This window comes from Petaurus breviceps, unplaced genomic scaffold (assembly GCF_028583685.1).
Source record: "Petaurus breviceps papuanus isolate PSGF00001 unplaced genomic scaffold, PetGlider_PUasm1.0 171, whole genome shotgun sequence".
NCBI classification, from domain to species: domain Eukaryota; kingdom Metazoa; phylum Chordata; class Mammalia; order Diprotodontia; family Petauridae; genus Petaurus; species Petaurus breviceps.
In genome coordinates this window covers 20,484,522-20,501,140 of record NW_027185754.1, presented here as the reverse complement: position 1 = coordinate 20,501,140, position 16,619 = coordinate 20,484,522, and positions in this window count along the sequence as shown.

Sequence of the window (16,619 nt, the reverse complement as noted above, 5' to 3'; positions counted from 1 at the left end):
AACTCTGGTTTTCTCATCATGAATGCTTGACAGTCCTCTATTCCATTGAATGACCATGTTTTCGCCTGAAACATGATACTCAGTTTTGCTGGGTAGGTGATTCTTGGTTTTAATCCCAGCTCCTTTGACCTCCAGAATATCATATTCCAAGTCCTTTGATCCCTCAGTGTAGAAGCTGCCAGATCCTGGGTTATCCTGATTGTGTTTCCACAATATTCAAATTGTTTCTTCCTGGCTGCTTGTAATATTCTCTCCTTGATCTGGAAATTGTGGAACCTGGCTATAATATTCCTAAGAGTTTTCTTTTTGGAATCTTTTTCAGGAGGTGATCGGTGGATTCTTTCTATCTCTATTTTGCCCTCTCGTTCTAAAACTTCAGGGCAATTTTCCTTGAGAATTTCTTGAAGGATGATTTCTAGGTTCTTTTTTTGATCATGGCTTTCAGGTAGCTCAATAATTTTTGAATTATCTCTCCTGGATCTATTTTCTAGGTCAGTAGTTTTCCCAATGAGATATTTCATATTGCCTTCTATTTTTTCATTTGTTTGCATCTGTTTAATAGTATCTTGATTTCTCATAAAGTCACTAGGTTCCATTTGCTCCAATCTAATTCTGAAGGAATGATTCTCTTCAGTGAGCTTTTTAGATTCTATTTACATCTGGCAAATTTGGCTTTTTAAGGCATTCTTCTCCTCATTGGCTTTTTGAGCCTCTTTTGCCATTTGAGTTTGTCTATTTTTTAACGTGTTATTTTCTTCAGTCAGTTTGTTGCCTCTCATTTCATAATTTTCTTGCCTTGTTCTCATTTCTCTTCCCAATTTTTCCTCCACTTTTCTTATTTGCTTTTCAAAATCCTTTTTAAGGTCCTCTATGGCCTGTAACTAGTTCAAATTTTTCTTGAAAGCTTTTGGTGCAGGAGTTCTGACTTCACTGTCTTCCTCCTGTTCCATGCTTTGATCCTTTTTGTCCCCAAAATAGGACTGCAAAGTTGGGTTGCTCTGTTTAATTTGCTTCCTTTGCCTGCTCATTTTGCCACTCAATTACTTGGCTTTTTGCCACAATAGGACTCTGCTGCCAGACAGGGGAGCTTTGTCCCAAATGCTGGCGTTTTCTCACCTGCCAAGGTATTAGATGGGTGCCCTCTTTTAAGCCTCCACACACTCTGACAAGCTGGTCACACAGCCCAGGACCTCCACCCTAGGCTGCAATCCAGATCCAAGCAGGTTAAAGTAAGCGCAATTACCCCTCAAACTGCTTGGTGCCCCTATAAACTGCAGACCAGGAGCTGAAGCTGCCACGTGGTGGCAGCTGCTCAATGGCTTCTTGCCCTGGGGGCAGAGGCCAACTGCACTCCCAACTATTGGATCCCAGAGTCTACATTGCACTGACCTCTCACTTTGTCCTTATCATCTGTGGGTTGATAATTTTGGAAACCGCCACAGCTCCTGGTGATCTGAAGTCCCTCCAGCTGGTGGCTGGTCAGGCCACCCTGGGGCTAAAACCTCCAGCTCACAATGGGCCTGGGGTCGGAGAGCACTGCGCTGGCCGCTTTCTGCCATCCTGCTAGGTTGTCCTCAGCAGGAGGTTAGCTTTTCTGTGTCATTTTGTGGGTTCTGTAGCCCTATTTAGCATTTAAATCCCTTTACAACCTGGCTTCAACCTACTTTTCTAGACATCATATTATAGACCTTCACATCCTCTAAGTTCAGAAAATTGTCCTCCTTGCTGTTCCTCACATGCAACAGTCTCTCCCACCTCCATGCCTTTACATAGGCTATTTTCCATACGTGTAATGTATTCTCTCCTTCTCTTTTTAGAATTTCTGGACTTCTTAAGTGCTGCTTCCTATATGAGGCTTTTCCTGGTCCCTCCAGCTATTGCTTTCCTGTTTTACTCCCCCCAAATTACCTTGCATTTAATTTGTACATATTTTGTATCTACTTATATGTCTATATGCATATATATGTGTGTGTAGACCCACATATGTAAGTAGTTTTGTCCCCAGTAGAATATACACTCTTTGAAGGCAAGAATTACTTAATTTTTGTCCTTGTATTCCCAGTGCCTAGTACAGTAAGTACCTGGATAGCAGACACCTATTAAGTGAAGCTTTTAATGAGCTCATGGCCATGGAGAATAGCAAAGATGCCAGTGACGGGAGCTCTCCAGCTAAAGAGACTCATATGTCTAGGCAAGAAACAAAAAACATGCATGGCATCTATAGATTGAATGCATCAGATTGGTACCTGGCTACTTGTCCTATATTGATCCTGAACTTTACTTCTCAGACTTTATTATTATTGGTTTTAAGCCTGTTTCTGCTTCATATATTGTCTCCCACCTCTGCTCCTTTCAAATGATTTATTTGTAAAGTACTTAGCATAGTGCCTGGCACATAGTTGGCACTTAATGCTTGTTCCTCACTACCCCCTCCTTTCTGCCCCATGACTCATTTAACCAGTTCTTGACATCGTCTTCTTCCCACAATGATTTTTAATTCTGCCTCCAGTGAACTTTTTTAGTTATTTTTTTTCTCCTCCCAGTACTTCCCAAACTAAGAATTCAAATAGCACCATGAGCCCATTCATTTGTAGATGTTATGGCCTTGACCCCCAGCATGGTTCAGGAGGTCTTTCTTCATTCTAGGCATTTCCCTAGATGGGAGTGGGGGAGACAGCTGTGGTTTCTAGCAGTGACTATTAGAACTACAGGCACAGAATACCTTAGAAAGTGGGCCAAGCTTTGGGCAGGGAACCAGCCTTCAGTGAAGAGAATTTCTGCCCAGGTGCCCAGCTCGACACCTCTGTGGAGAGTTTGAATGCGGAATATTCAAGTTTTGTTTGGCTGAGCTAAGGCAGTTTTTTTCAAAGAGTATAGTAGTCCAGGTAGCTTTCCTGGTCTTTCAATGGATGGGGCCCGTTGTCCATTGAGCCATACCTTAATTGATCTGTGACAGCATCCTTCTAATAGACTTTGAGGGCCTTCTGTAGCAATTCCTAGTAGTTTTTGGAGACTTATATTGTTTGGAATCAGCAAACCAAGAAATGTACCAGCTTCATCAGTGAGGGGCTCTACTGTGGAGGATGACAGACATATAAGTATACTGGAATTCTTTTTTTTTTGTCTTTATTATTTTGTTTACTTTTAGTTTACAAGATCTAGTTCCACAATCCCTTGAGTTTCAAATTTTCTTCCCCTCCTTCTCCCTCCCCTTCCCCTCCATGGCAGCAGGATAGGATCTGCAAATATATTCACATTAGACATTAGTTAGGTTGTAAAGAAGGATTGTAACCGATGGAATGAACAATGGGAAAGAGGAAACAAAACCAAACAAGAAAAAGAAAGAGAGCAGGTAGTTTGCTTCAATCTTCATTCAAACTCTTCTTAATGCTTGTTCCTCACTACCCCCTCCTTTCTGCCCCATGACTCATTTAGCCAGTTCTTAACATCGACTTCTTCCCACAATGATTTTTAATTCTGCCTTCAGTGAACTTTTTAGTTATTTTTTTTCTCCTTCCAGTACTCCCCAAACTAAGAATTCAAATAGCACCATAGTTCTTTCTCTGAATCTCTTTCCATCAATTAGTCTTTTGGAGTTGTCTTATAACCTGGCATTGCTGAGAAGAGTCCAGTCTATCAAAGTTGGTTGTCACACATATGTTGTGTCTGTAATTGTGTACAAATTTCTCTTGGTTCTTTTCTCACTCAGCATCAGTTTTTAAGTCTCTCCAGGTAAATATGAAGTCCGACTGCTCCTCATTTCTTTTTGTTTAGCCATTCCTCAATTGATGGGCATCCCCTTAATTCCCAATTCTTTGCCACCACAAAAAAGAGCTGCTATAAATATTTTTGTACATACAGGTCTTTCTCCCACTTCTATGATCTCTTTAGGATACAGCCCTAGAAGTGGTATTGCTGGGTCAAAGGGTATGCAATTAGTTATAGCTCTTTGGGCATAGTTCCAGATTGCTCTCCAGAGTGGTTGAATCATATACTGGAATTCTTAACCTTCAGTGGAACCCCTTAACCTTGAGTGACCAATCTGTGAAAGGCTTAAGAAATCTTATGAACTAGCATGATTGAAATTTTCAGTAGAAAACTAAAAATTGGAAAAAAAAACTGAATGAAACTTCCTTGCTCGAAATTATAGAAACCCAGGTTTATGTTTTTCATTTAAAGAACAAAGGCAAAGGCTTAAAACCTAGCAGAAAATGAGGGAATAAAAGTTATTTATTTATTTTTGAATATTATTTTGAATTGGGACACTGTTGGTTCAAAAAATTATCAAAATGGAAAGTGTAAACAAGAAATGATTAACATTACTGGAAGCAACTGGACAAAGTATACAGGCAACGTGGAACTCAGTGAGCATATTGAGAAAGGACTAGAAAGACAAACAAGACATGTAAAATAGTTTATTTTTAATAGGTATATTTACTATTGAACATGAGTTTTCAGGTTAGCAACATGTAATGTGGGATCTCATCATATAGAAAATGTATGAATAACAAGAACTTTACATTTTTTGAAAACTAGTTCACAGAGGCCACTGAAATGTCTAGCACTGAAGTAGACTTCAGGCAAAGAGGGAAGTTTATCAAGATTAATAAAATCTCAACTGTTTATAATGGATAAGTCCATTGATACTCAAAGTATCCAGTATCCCTGATGAAATGATTATGCAACAACTAGGTAGAATATTAGTATTGTGCAAAGAAAATGGCTGAATGGAGTAGAAGCAAAGACAGAATCTATTCACATTTTGTCTGTCTTTCTAGTTAAGTATCTGACTGCTTAAATATATATGTCAGCAAGAAGAATTTTTCTATGCCTAGAAGAGAAACAATATAATGGTAATTAATCTCCCATGAATTCTTCACCATTTTTTCTTTAGTGTTCTACTCTTTTATTATAGCAATTTGCCCACAGTAGAAGTTGACCTTTCCAATAATATGTTAACATTTTCATAGTGTTTTAATATTTGCAAAGTATTCTACCTATGTTATTTCATTTGAACTGCATAAAATACTATTAAGTAGATAGGACAGGTATTATCTTTTACAGATGAGGAAATAAAATAGTGGCAATTAATCTCCCTTGAATTCTAAATAATTTATCCTGTATCATCATACAAAATTACAGCACTTCGCCCATAGTAGGGGCAAAATCATTCCAATACTACTATCTCCATAATACTGTCTAATAATACTAATAAGTGACATTTCCATAACACTTTTGAACATTTGCAAAGTTCTTTACATATATTATTTCATTTGAAACAAAAACTCTGTGAGGAAGACAATACAGGAATTATCCTCATTTTGCAAAAAAGTTAATTGGGAGATAAACTTGCTCATAGTATATGTCAGAGCTTAGATTTGAACCCAGGTTTTCCACTCTCCAGATTTAGCACTCATTGCACTACTACATGCTGTCTTGCCTTTCAAAATGTGAAGTACTTGTGAGTAAACTAAGTTAACATGCAAATATGGGGTGCCAGTTCTGTAATTTAGTAGGAGGCTTTCAGTTTCAACATGGCAGTCACCCACTGCTTCTTCATTCCCCCATCTGTCCCCCCAATATGGGATAATGACTGAGATGTGTTAAAACAGAGCTGGATGACTCTAATGGCCCACAATGTTATTGCCCTCCCCATATCTAGGGTAATCATCATTATCATATTGATGTGTCCAGCCTACGGCTTAATGGGAAGCTTCCAGAATGATACAATGCAAATGGCAGCAGAACTTTCTACTTTTTCAAACGTGTCAAACAAAAGAGATAAATTTAAGAATTAAGTTTTCTGTTACCATGCCTTTTTTATTTGTTTGAACCTATGATTTCATTGACAATTTATAGAGTTACCTGGGATCCTGAGAACACATGTGGCTGGCATGCCCACTGTCACAGAGCTAGTGTAAATTAGAGATGATACCTCAACCCAAGTCTTCCTGACTCCAAGGCCTGATCCCTAACCACTATGTCACAAAGCCTGTATTACAGCCTTACTCTTAAATCTAAATCACCATAGAATCTGCTGTGTGCTGTGTAGTTTTTTTAAATTGCTTTTCAAACAGGAAATGACTGAAGAACCTTTTTTTCATCACATAATTATGTACTTAACTTTTATATGAAAATTAAAATATTCAACAAGGCACATATTTTTTTTTTCATTTTGTATAATAAAATGTGGCCAATTTCACATTTAAAGAGTAGACCTTCTAAAACTCAATTGCAGGTTAAAGCATTTAGGTTGTGAAGTTTTAAAGGCCTCAGCTTAGAGAAAAAGACATAGATAGGGGCGGCTAGATGGCGCAGTGAATAGAACACCAGCCCTGGAGTCACAGGGACCTGAATTCAAATGTGGCCTTAGACACTCAGACAAAAACTAGCCATGTGACCTTGGGCAAGTCACTTAACCCCAATTGCTCTCCAAAAAAAAAAAAAGACAAAAAAAGAAAAAGACGTAGATAGAATCCACAAGACTGTAACTGATTGCACATGATGGTGACAGTGTGAAAAGTGGACAGCTCAAAAGTTGTGAGTGGGAGGATGGTGGTACTCTGGATAGAAAACCTGGATAGAAGAGGGTTGGCTTTTTGGGGGAAATACGAGTTCTGACTTGGATAGGCTGAGTTTGAGTTGCCTAAGGGCCATGCACTTCGAAATGGCCTGGAATCAGGTGGCAGTGCCCGCTTGCAGCTCAGGATGGAGATCCGAGCTGATGGAGGCAGCGACGTAGGAGTCACCTGCACACACGTGACAATAGGCCCATGGAAGTTTGTTCAGCAGTAACAAGTGCAGGAGCAAAGAGAAGGCGGTACTTTCCCCGAGTGCCCCCCTCCACGCGGGACAGGCGGCTCCGGGGTGCTGACAGTGACTGCCCTCGGGTGCGACGCTTCTCTCCGCCCTTCTGCCCAGAGAGCCGCTACCGCCGCCAGCGAAAACGACCCAGAAGCTACCTCCTCGGGGCCGCGGCCCGGCAGGCAGAGAGTCGGGGAATCACGATCATTTATTTAGACCGCTGAATATTGCTTACTTCGGTCTCTGCTCTGTGGCTAACGGCAGCCTGGGAAGCGAAGGCCGGTGGGGGGGTACACCCCCTCCAGACAGCTGAGGGCCATAGTGCAGAGAAGTTTCCGTTACGTCGGGGCGGGGCGGGGCCCAATCGGAGGGCTGGTCTCTACTAGTGACGTAATGGGCTCTGGGCCTGCTGCGCGCGCAGCGAGTCACTAGCGTGTCGAGTCAGGGCCTGGGTCTTACTAGGGGCAAGATGGCGGGTGTCCTGGACTTTTCTGAAGAGTTCGTCTTTTCTGAGGTGGATGAGAAAGTAGTTAGCAACCTCTGGGCTGCCTGGGGCCCTAGCTAGCCCGGCTCAGCAGCCCTGAGGCCTTCGCCACTGCTCCAATGGGGGACAGCCCCGCCCTGGCCCCTGGTTTCCCTCAAGCCGCCGCGGGCTGCAGCCGCGAGAGGGCCGCCGGTAGTGGCAGGGCTCCTGTCTCCCTGGGCCGAGCTCAACCAGCCGGCCGCGCCAGTGGGCAGTGCCCACGGATGTGAAGTGCAGCAATCATCCCGCCTTCCCCGCAATCCCCCGACCCCAACGCTCTCCTGCCACCACGTGGCGCCGCCTCCGAGTTTGCCAGACCCCGGTCCCCTCAGCCTTCTCAGAACCCCCAGGACAGAAAGACCCTTTCTTGGGGTGCTCTCGCGGCCGTGCTCCTGGTCCCCGAGACTGGCGGGGTACCCCACCTCGGGACCATGGGGGTTGCATTCCCCTCCGTGCCCCAGATACGCCCCGGGCCCAGCGGTTCCCTCGGCCAAGGAAGCCCCCAGCTCAGCAGGGTGTGAACCCTCCCTGGCACAGTCACTAAAGCCCTCGGGGCAGCTGCTCAGAGCCTAGTGCCCTTCCCCTCTCCCCCCAGCTGATGGTTAGGCCGCCTCTGCCAACCACAATCCAGCTGCCTCCGGGTTTCACTGTACCACCTGGTAAGTGAAAAGTCCGTTCCCTATAACCTGGATTCTGTTTGCTAACCCGTTTGTCTCCTGACCGACCTCCGAGGGACCCTAGACAGAAGGCAACATAATCTAGTCCAACCCCTTCATTTTACCAAGTACCGAGGAAGAAACAGATTCAAGGAGGTTTAGTGAGTTTGCCCATTGTCACAGAGATAAGTAAATAAATAGCTGGGATTCGAATTCGAGTACAGCCTTGTTAGTCTCTGGTCCTAGCAAGAGGGGCCCTGGGGTGCTCAAACACCATTTCTCTAATTGAGCACTGGACCAGTACCCTTCTTGGTGATAAAGAAATTGGCCTTAATTGGTTTAGAGTTCTGGCAAGTCGAATTCTGAAATAATAGAAGAGCTTAGGAGGAGATATCACCTGCAGTTTTTGAGAAACTGTTAAAATATATGTAATTTATCAGGATAGGTTGGAGTGAGAAAGATGCTGATCCTTGTAAGAGGGTTTTTTCAGGTTAGCATCGAAGAATGCCAGAGCTGAAAAGTATTTTCGAGTTCATTTAGTCGAGTTCTTTCATTCTACAGATAACTGAGGACCTACCTAATATCACACAGCTCCATAGTGTCCCTTAGTACTGGGGCTAAAAATCCCAAGTCTACGGTTCTTTGTATGATGCCAATTTTGGTGGAGAGAATTGTTGATTTTTTTAAACAGCAGATTGATAGCTGTTTTTCGCTGAAAATTTAAAAGTAAAGTATTATAAATTACAGTTTGGATTTTCTGTATTAGCATATTGGAAGAATTCTGTCAAAGAAGTGCTAACCCTATCCTTTTCAAAAGTAAGCATCTTCAGTTTACCATTCAATCCTTTTGGTGCTGTTTAATACTTTTATTGGTAAAATGAGGAAACATTGAACATGTATGGTTTATGTCCTTCATCAGACACAAGATATACAATATTTTGCTTTTATCACTGGATAATATATTTTCTTTAAATGTAGTCATTCCTCTCATTTGTGTAAGATAACCTATATTGTATACCTTCTTAAAACTTGGAAATTAAACACAACTATTCTATACAATTAAATTGGATGATTAAGATGTGCTTTGTATATTTTACCCTTGTTGCCAAAAATAAAAAGCCTTTTAAAAAACTAATGTTGTGTTTTTTTTACTCCATTTTTATTTTGCTTTACAGACTCCCTTAAGAAGTAATATGCAAATATATCTAGATTTCTGGATTAACAAGGGGTCTCTTGTTGTTGTTACTGAGTCCTGTCCTTACTGTTCCTGACCCCATTTGGAGTTTTCTTGGCAGATACTAGAGTGATTTGCCATATCTTTCTCTAGCTTATTTTACAGATGAGGAAACTGAGGCAAATAGTGTTAAGTGACTCACCCAGGGACACAGAGTAATAAGTGTCTGAGTTCATATTTGAACTCAGGTCTTCCTAACTCCAGGTTCTGCACTCTATCACCTTGCCATCTAGCTGCCCCAAACATAGGTTTATTGGATGCTTACTGTGTGAAAAACTTAAGATTAGTTCTGAAAAGAGGTAAAAAAAAGTCATTGAAAAATTTTCAGGCATAATTAGCAACTGACAGTGTTCAATGATAGAAAATTTTAGGGGAGAAAAATCCAATAGGCCCCATTTTGGCAATTAAACATGTCTAAAATTGAATTGAAAAAATGGGTAAAGCAGGATTCATTTCATATATATATATATATAAAAGATTATTCAGACCTTATATTTTAGCCTCCAGTGGCTATAATTTTGTAATACTAGTAAAAGTGGTATGAGAACTTGGTATATACAATTGCTATAAGGCATGAATTGTTTTAAAGATAGCACATTTGAGGTACTTAATATATGTTGAATTAAAATTGAATTGGAAATTTATTTAAAGCCTACATCTGTGTACTTAAATCTTTTTTTTTATTAATCTGTTATTTCAGACTCACACACAAAGTCAAGTTTATCTGTGTTGCTAATAGTTGAATTATATTTACATTCAAAATTTGCTTCAAAAAATTCATTTGATAAAATGCCATGGTTTTTTGTTGTTGTTGGTTTTTGGTTCTTGCTGGTTGGTTCAAAGCTTATCTTCAACTACCCTGCTATCTCGTCTCAGAACTAATTTTGGACTTAGGAACATTGCCACATTCTTTTCTTTTTTTGCTTTTTTTGGAGGGCAGTTGGGGTTAAGTGACTTGTCCAAAGTTACGCGGCTAGTAAGTGTGTCAAGTGTCTGAGGCTGGATTTGAACTCAGGTCCTCCTGACTCCAGGGCCGGTGCTCTGTTCACTTCGCCACCTAGCTGCCCCTGCCACATTATTTTCATTTAAGTTCCTTGCAGATAGTCAGGGAACAAGTCTGTCATTTCTTTTCACGTCTCCTAAAATGTGTAATTGCATAGTAAGCAAGCAAGAAATAATTGTTGGTTGATTAGGAATGGAAGATATTAACATAAATTATTTAATCCTCATTTTCTTTATTTGTAAAATAAAGGGATTAGATTAAGTGACATCTAAAGTAGTTATTAACTATTTGATATTGAAGTTTCATGTTAAAATTATTGACAGTTATAAGAAAAAAGTTTTGGTTGCTTTATAAGAGTGATGCAGTAGTTACTGAAGAACTCAAAGTTGTCAGCTTATACAGTTAAAGAAATTTATTATTATACAGAATTATTAGAATTTAGTTCAAATCTCTTATGCTTCATCTTCATATAGTGGAAAGAGTATGGGACTTAAGGAGTTTGTCACCTGGCACGAACTGACTTTGTGACCAGGGCCCTTCCATGGGCAAGTCACATAATTTATCTGAGCCTTAGTTTCCTCATATGTAAAATGTTGATAACAATAACTTGTATTACCTATCTCACAGGGTTGTGAGGACCAAAAAATAAAATGAATGTAGTTTGTAAACCTTAAAGTGCTGGGTGTAAAGTCAGCTATTATTTATGATTAAAAATATTATTTATGATTAAAGATATTATTTATGATCCCTTCTGTTTGGCTTTATTCTTATCTTAGGATATATAAGTACTCATATGAAACCATTGTTTAGTAACATTTTCTTCATTCCTTAGGTTAATTATTGCTGTTTCTCCCTCTTGATCTGTTACTCTGGTCATTTTTACACCCTGCCTGATTATTGCATTGACTGGACCTACTATGCTACAGGACCTGCTGGAAGGATCTTCATTTCTGTCATTTAGACAAAGCTTCTGTGACTCAGCAACAATTTTGGAAAGAATTAAAGTACTCTTTTAACTTTAGTTTCTTTTTTTTAGTTTCAGTTGTCTCAGAACTCCTTTCATACTCTTAAAAATTACTGAGGAACCCCCCTAAAACATTTTATGTGGCTTCTATCTAAAAATATTTACTGAATTAGAAATTAAAGCATCTTAGTATTATTATGAAACTAGTTGACTTTGGAGACTCTCTGAAAGGATCACAGGGACCCATCAAACTTTTTAAAATTCACTTTTACTGTCACGTTGTCTGAGATGATTTCCATCTCCTCCTTTTTAAAGTGTTTAGGAGGCATCATAAATTCTGCTCTGGCTCTTCAAAAAATGAAATCTATAGTTTCTAATTGGATGTGCCCAAGGGATTAATTTATTTCCTTACAAAAATGTTTTATGTTGGAACTTGTACTTTTGAAATTTGGTCATAAGGTTTTTCAGTGAAAGTATCACAATTTATTTCAGATATGTTGTTTTGATGGGAAAGAGAAGTGAATACTTTGACTTGCTCCTGGGACATGCTTTTGCTTAAGACTTTTATATAGTCATGCCCTACTTTAATAATACCTAATACATGAAAAATTTAACTTATCAATGAAAAATAGATGACTTAGTGGGTTATTCACATTAGAGTGACTAGATGGTATGTGTCTAACACATTTTAAAATTGAAAAATGAATATCATAAAAGAGTCCTTTCATGTGTAAAATGAGTCACTGTAGGTTTTGTAGTGCATGGAATGATCAGCCTTGGATTTGAAGTCATTGACTTAGGTTTGAGTCTTAGGTGTGTTACCCTGGGCAAGTCACTTAGTTTCTTTGGGCCTTAGTTTCTTCACCTGTGAAATAAGGAGCTTAGAATAGATTGTCATCCAAGGTCCTATCTACCTAAATTCTGTCATCTATGAAGATTATGAAGGATTGATTTACGTAGTATTTGAGAAATACAGTGCTAGGAGAGGTACACTCGTGTTTGACTAAATCTACCCAAATAATTGTGCTACTCATTGACTTCTACCAATACCAATTCTCAACTGCCTTTAAATGTAGTTTGTTAAATAATACAGTTTTTAAGCTAAACTGTTGGGGTCTGTGTTAGATTGAATTAAAGAATCTTATCTTTGGGTGGAAACTCAGGTTATATAGTTGTGAACTCATATGAGAGCAATGATTTCATGTTAAGTACATAAAGAACACATTTACCATTCTTGTCAAATGGTCATCTAATTTATTTTCTTAAGGCCTCCATTAATGACGACCTCTGGCGGCAGCCCATTCCACTTTTGGTTAGCTCTAATTGTTAGTACTATTGAAGTGGAAGCTCTTTGTCTGTAACTTCTACCTAATTTAGTCCTAAAAAACCAAGCAAAATAAGTCTAAAGCTCTGCAAGGCAGCCCTTCAAATATTGGATATAGTAATGTTATTCCTTTATGTTCTTACTTAAATAGCTCCAATTGATTAAACTGGCAGCCTTTAATTTATGAATTCTTTCTAAATATGTTACTTCAGATATATTCTGACCTGGGCAGAAACAGAAACAGTGTAACTATCCTTATGAGCATTGCTTGCTAGAAAAAATATTTTCAGTTTTTGCTTTTGTTTTTTATAGAATTGTGCACTTGATGTCATTTATGTATGCACCTTGCTATAAACTGTAAAAGTCACAGGTGACTTACACTATTTATGATCACCTCTTATGTAATTAATGTACTAGCTGTAAAATAAATGAAATCACTAACCAGATAAAGAATGAATGCCCAGTTCTTCCCCTTATATAATTTGTGTTCCAGCTGGGGGTTGACAGGACTAAACACATACATGAAATAAATTAAGAACACATTTATGGAGTAAATGCTTTGTGATTTGGTCAGCCTGGGGAACTCCCTCCCACAACAAAACCTTAGAGAATTTCCTGAACCAATCAAAGTTCAGTCCAGTTCATTTCAGTAAACATTTTTTAAGGACCTGCTAGAAAGCCCAGAGGCAAACAGTTGTTCCTGCCTTTATGGATCTATGTTCTGCTTGCGGATATGGCACCTACACAAGTTAATACAAAATAATTTCAAGAGGGGAGAAGGGTACTAATGAATGGGGGAGATAAAGAAAGGCCTTAGTATTGATCTTTAAAGAAAGCAATGAGGTGGAGGTCAGAATGGAGTGCATTTTGGATGGGGAGAACCACTTGAAAAAAGTACAATATAGTGTATAGGGACTAGCTAGGAGGCCAATATGATTAAAAGGGAAAGTGAATGAAAAACTGGTGAGGTAGATTGTGAAGGACTTTAACTACTAGACAGAGAATTTTATATATTTTTTTTCCTTTGAGGGAATAGGGAACTATTGATGTATTTGAGTAGGGAGGATGACATGGTTACATCTTTATTGTAGGACTATTAATTTGGCAGCAGTGGGAAGAATGGATTTGAGAGGGAAAGAGTGGAGTCAGGGAGACCAGTTAGGAAACTATTGTAATAGCAAAAGATTAGTGATAAGAGATTGAACTAGGGTAGAGGCTGTTGTGAATGGACAGAGGGAACAATTCAAAGGGGTTGAAATAGAATCAATAAGACTTGACAACTGACTAGACATAGGGAATGAGGGAGAGGGAATGATGGGGTGCTTGGGATCTATATTTGTAAACCCAATTTGCAATACCAATTTGTAACATCAGTAATGGTGGGGTGCTTGGGATCTATATAAAACATCAATTTGTAATACCACTTTGTAACATCAGTCTGTAAAACCAGTTTGTAAAATCACACTCCATTCCCCCTCCCTCCCCCCCAGCTTCAGAGCATTAACTCTGCCCAGCAACAACTCATGAATTGTTTATCTCAGCTGGGAACAGTGACAAGCTATTCCTATGAATCCTTCACAAAAGTATCTATAAACATTCCAGCTTAGGCAGCTATTATCTCCCCCTTGTATAATGTCCTGCTGCCCCCATGAATCCTTCGGTACCCTATCTCTAGGTTGACTCTTTGGCTGCCTCAATGAATCCTTCAGGACCCTATCCCTGGGTTAACTCCTTAGCCTATTCACCAAGTCTCGGTTAGCCTTGGTTCCCAGACATCAATCTTGTCAAACATAACACTGATGGGTGGCAGACTGGGCACTTCTCAGTTAGCTCTTGGCCGATAGCTGACTTAGTGACGTTTCAAGCCTAAAACCACACCTCCAGGTAGCCCCCCCTTGGGCTTTTTCCCAGTAAATCATGGCAATACACCTGCACAGTTACATAAAAAATGCATGTTCCTTTAAACACTGGCCCCACCTTAACTCCTCCCTAATCCCACCCTTAATCACCTAGTTAGCATAATTGGCACGGGTTCTACTATCCTATAAAAATCTTAGTTCTACCCCTTTGAGGTTGCAGGTGCCCTAAAGTACTCTTGCCCACTGTACAGCCTAACAATAAACTTGTATGTCCCCTAAGGACCCTTGCCCACTGTAAAGTGTAAAATAAACTTTTACAACTCGGACTCCAAGTTGGCTTGGGCTGAATTCTTTCAAAACTGAATCGAAGGTTTTCTGGTCTTAAGATAAAGATCGGAGTTCCTGCTGAACCTATTGTGAGCCATCCCTCATCAGGAAGAGTCAGATTACTGCAAATTTTTGAATCTGGGAGACCTGAAAGGATTTTGGTGTCATCAATAGAAATGGGGGAGTTTGGAAGATGGGAGCATTAGGAAGGAAATTTGGGTTTAAAATGCCAATGAAATATACAAAGGAAGAATTGCAGTCCAGAAGAGGAATGCTAACTGGGTATATAGAGCTGAAATTCGTCTGCATAGAGATGATAATTAAACCCATGAGAGCTGAGGATATCCTCTAGGGATTTAGTATAGAAAGAGAATAGCAGAGGTCTCCAGAGAGAGCCATGTATAGCTTGTGCATGCCATAGATGATGACTTAGCAAAGGAAGTTGAGTGGTCAGACTGGTAGTAAAGCCCAGAGAAAGCAGTCACAAAAACCAAGGGAAGAGAGTATTTTCAGGAGAGTGGAGGTTGGGGGAAACAATGTAAGGAATTTTGTTTCCACAGGATTAAAGTAGTTCTATGTTTGAGTGATAGCAGAATGTGAGTCAGAGGTGACTGGTTCTAATCAGAGCCTGTGATCTAGCAGAGCCAGGCTTCTGATCAGGTCCGGGGTTAGAAGCTTGTTACACATGCTAGAGGAGCTGTTTGAGGGGAGCATGATGTGGGCAGTTCAGGAAGTTGCACCTAACCAATGGAGAACAAAGTGGGAAATTTGAATGGAAGCAGCATAAAAGGGTTCCCATTTGTCTGAGTCCCAGTACTCTCCATTCGGGAGGTACTCATTCATTAGGAATGTAAAATAAAGGTGATGAAAACCTTCCTGGCTTTCCAGCGAATATTGTTTATTCCTAGATTAAGCATGTTTCTCACAAGGTTCTTTGACAATGTTGAAAGCTGCAGAGGGGTCAAGAATAAGGACTGAGAAAAGCTACTACATTTAGCAGTCAAGGGAGGGAGCAATTTCCATTGAGTGGTAGAATAGGAAGTATTTCAAAGGACTAAGAAATGAACCGAGGTAGGGAAATGGAGGTAGTTAATGTTAAACTACTAAACTTAATATACTAAGTTTAGAAAAACTCCTTTTTAAGAATTAGTCTATCAAAGAGAGAAGAGATATAGGACAGTAGCTTGAGAGAATTAACCAGATCCAGCAGTTAGTCAAGGGACATTTAAGTGCTGACTCTTTGCCAGGCGGTGCTAAGTGCTGAGGATATAAAGAAGGTCAAACACATGGTCTTTGCTCATAAGAAGCTTACATTCTAATGGGAGAAGCAACATGCAAATAATTCCATGCAGAAAAGAGAAGGGGGAGGGGAGACTAGGAAAGTTCTGCAGAAGGTGAGATTTGATCCAAGTCTTCAAGTAAACCAGGAGAAGGGGTGAACAGACAGAGTATTCCACTTATGGGGGAGAGATAGTTAGTGGAAAGGTAGAACTGGAAGGTGGGGTTCTGTGTTTGAGGAGTGACATAATTGTAGAGTGCATGAAGGGAAATAAAACATAAGACAGGAAAGGGCCAAGTAGTGAAGGACTTTATTTTTTTTTTCTAATTTTTTAATTTCAGAATTTATTTATTTATTTTTAGTTCTCAACATTCATTTTCACAAGATTTTGAGTTACAAATTTTCTCCTCATCACTCCCCTACCCCCCCAACCCAAGATGGCAAGCATACTGATTACTCCTTCCCTCAATCTGCCCTCTGTTATATCTCCCATCCATTCTTCCCCTTCCCCCCTTCCACTTTACTTTCTTATAGGGCAAGATGGATTTCTATACCCCATTGCCTGTATATCTTATTTCCTGTTTGCATATAACAACAATTTTTTAACATTTGTTTTTAAAATTTTGAGTTCCAGATTATCTCCTTT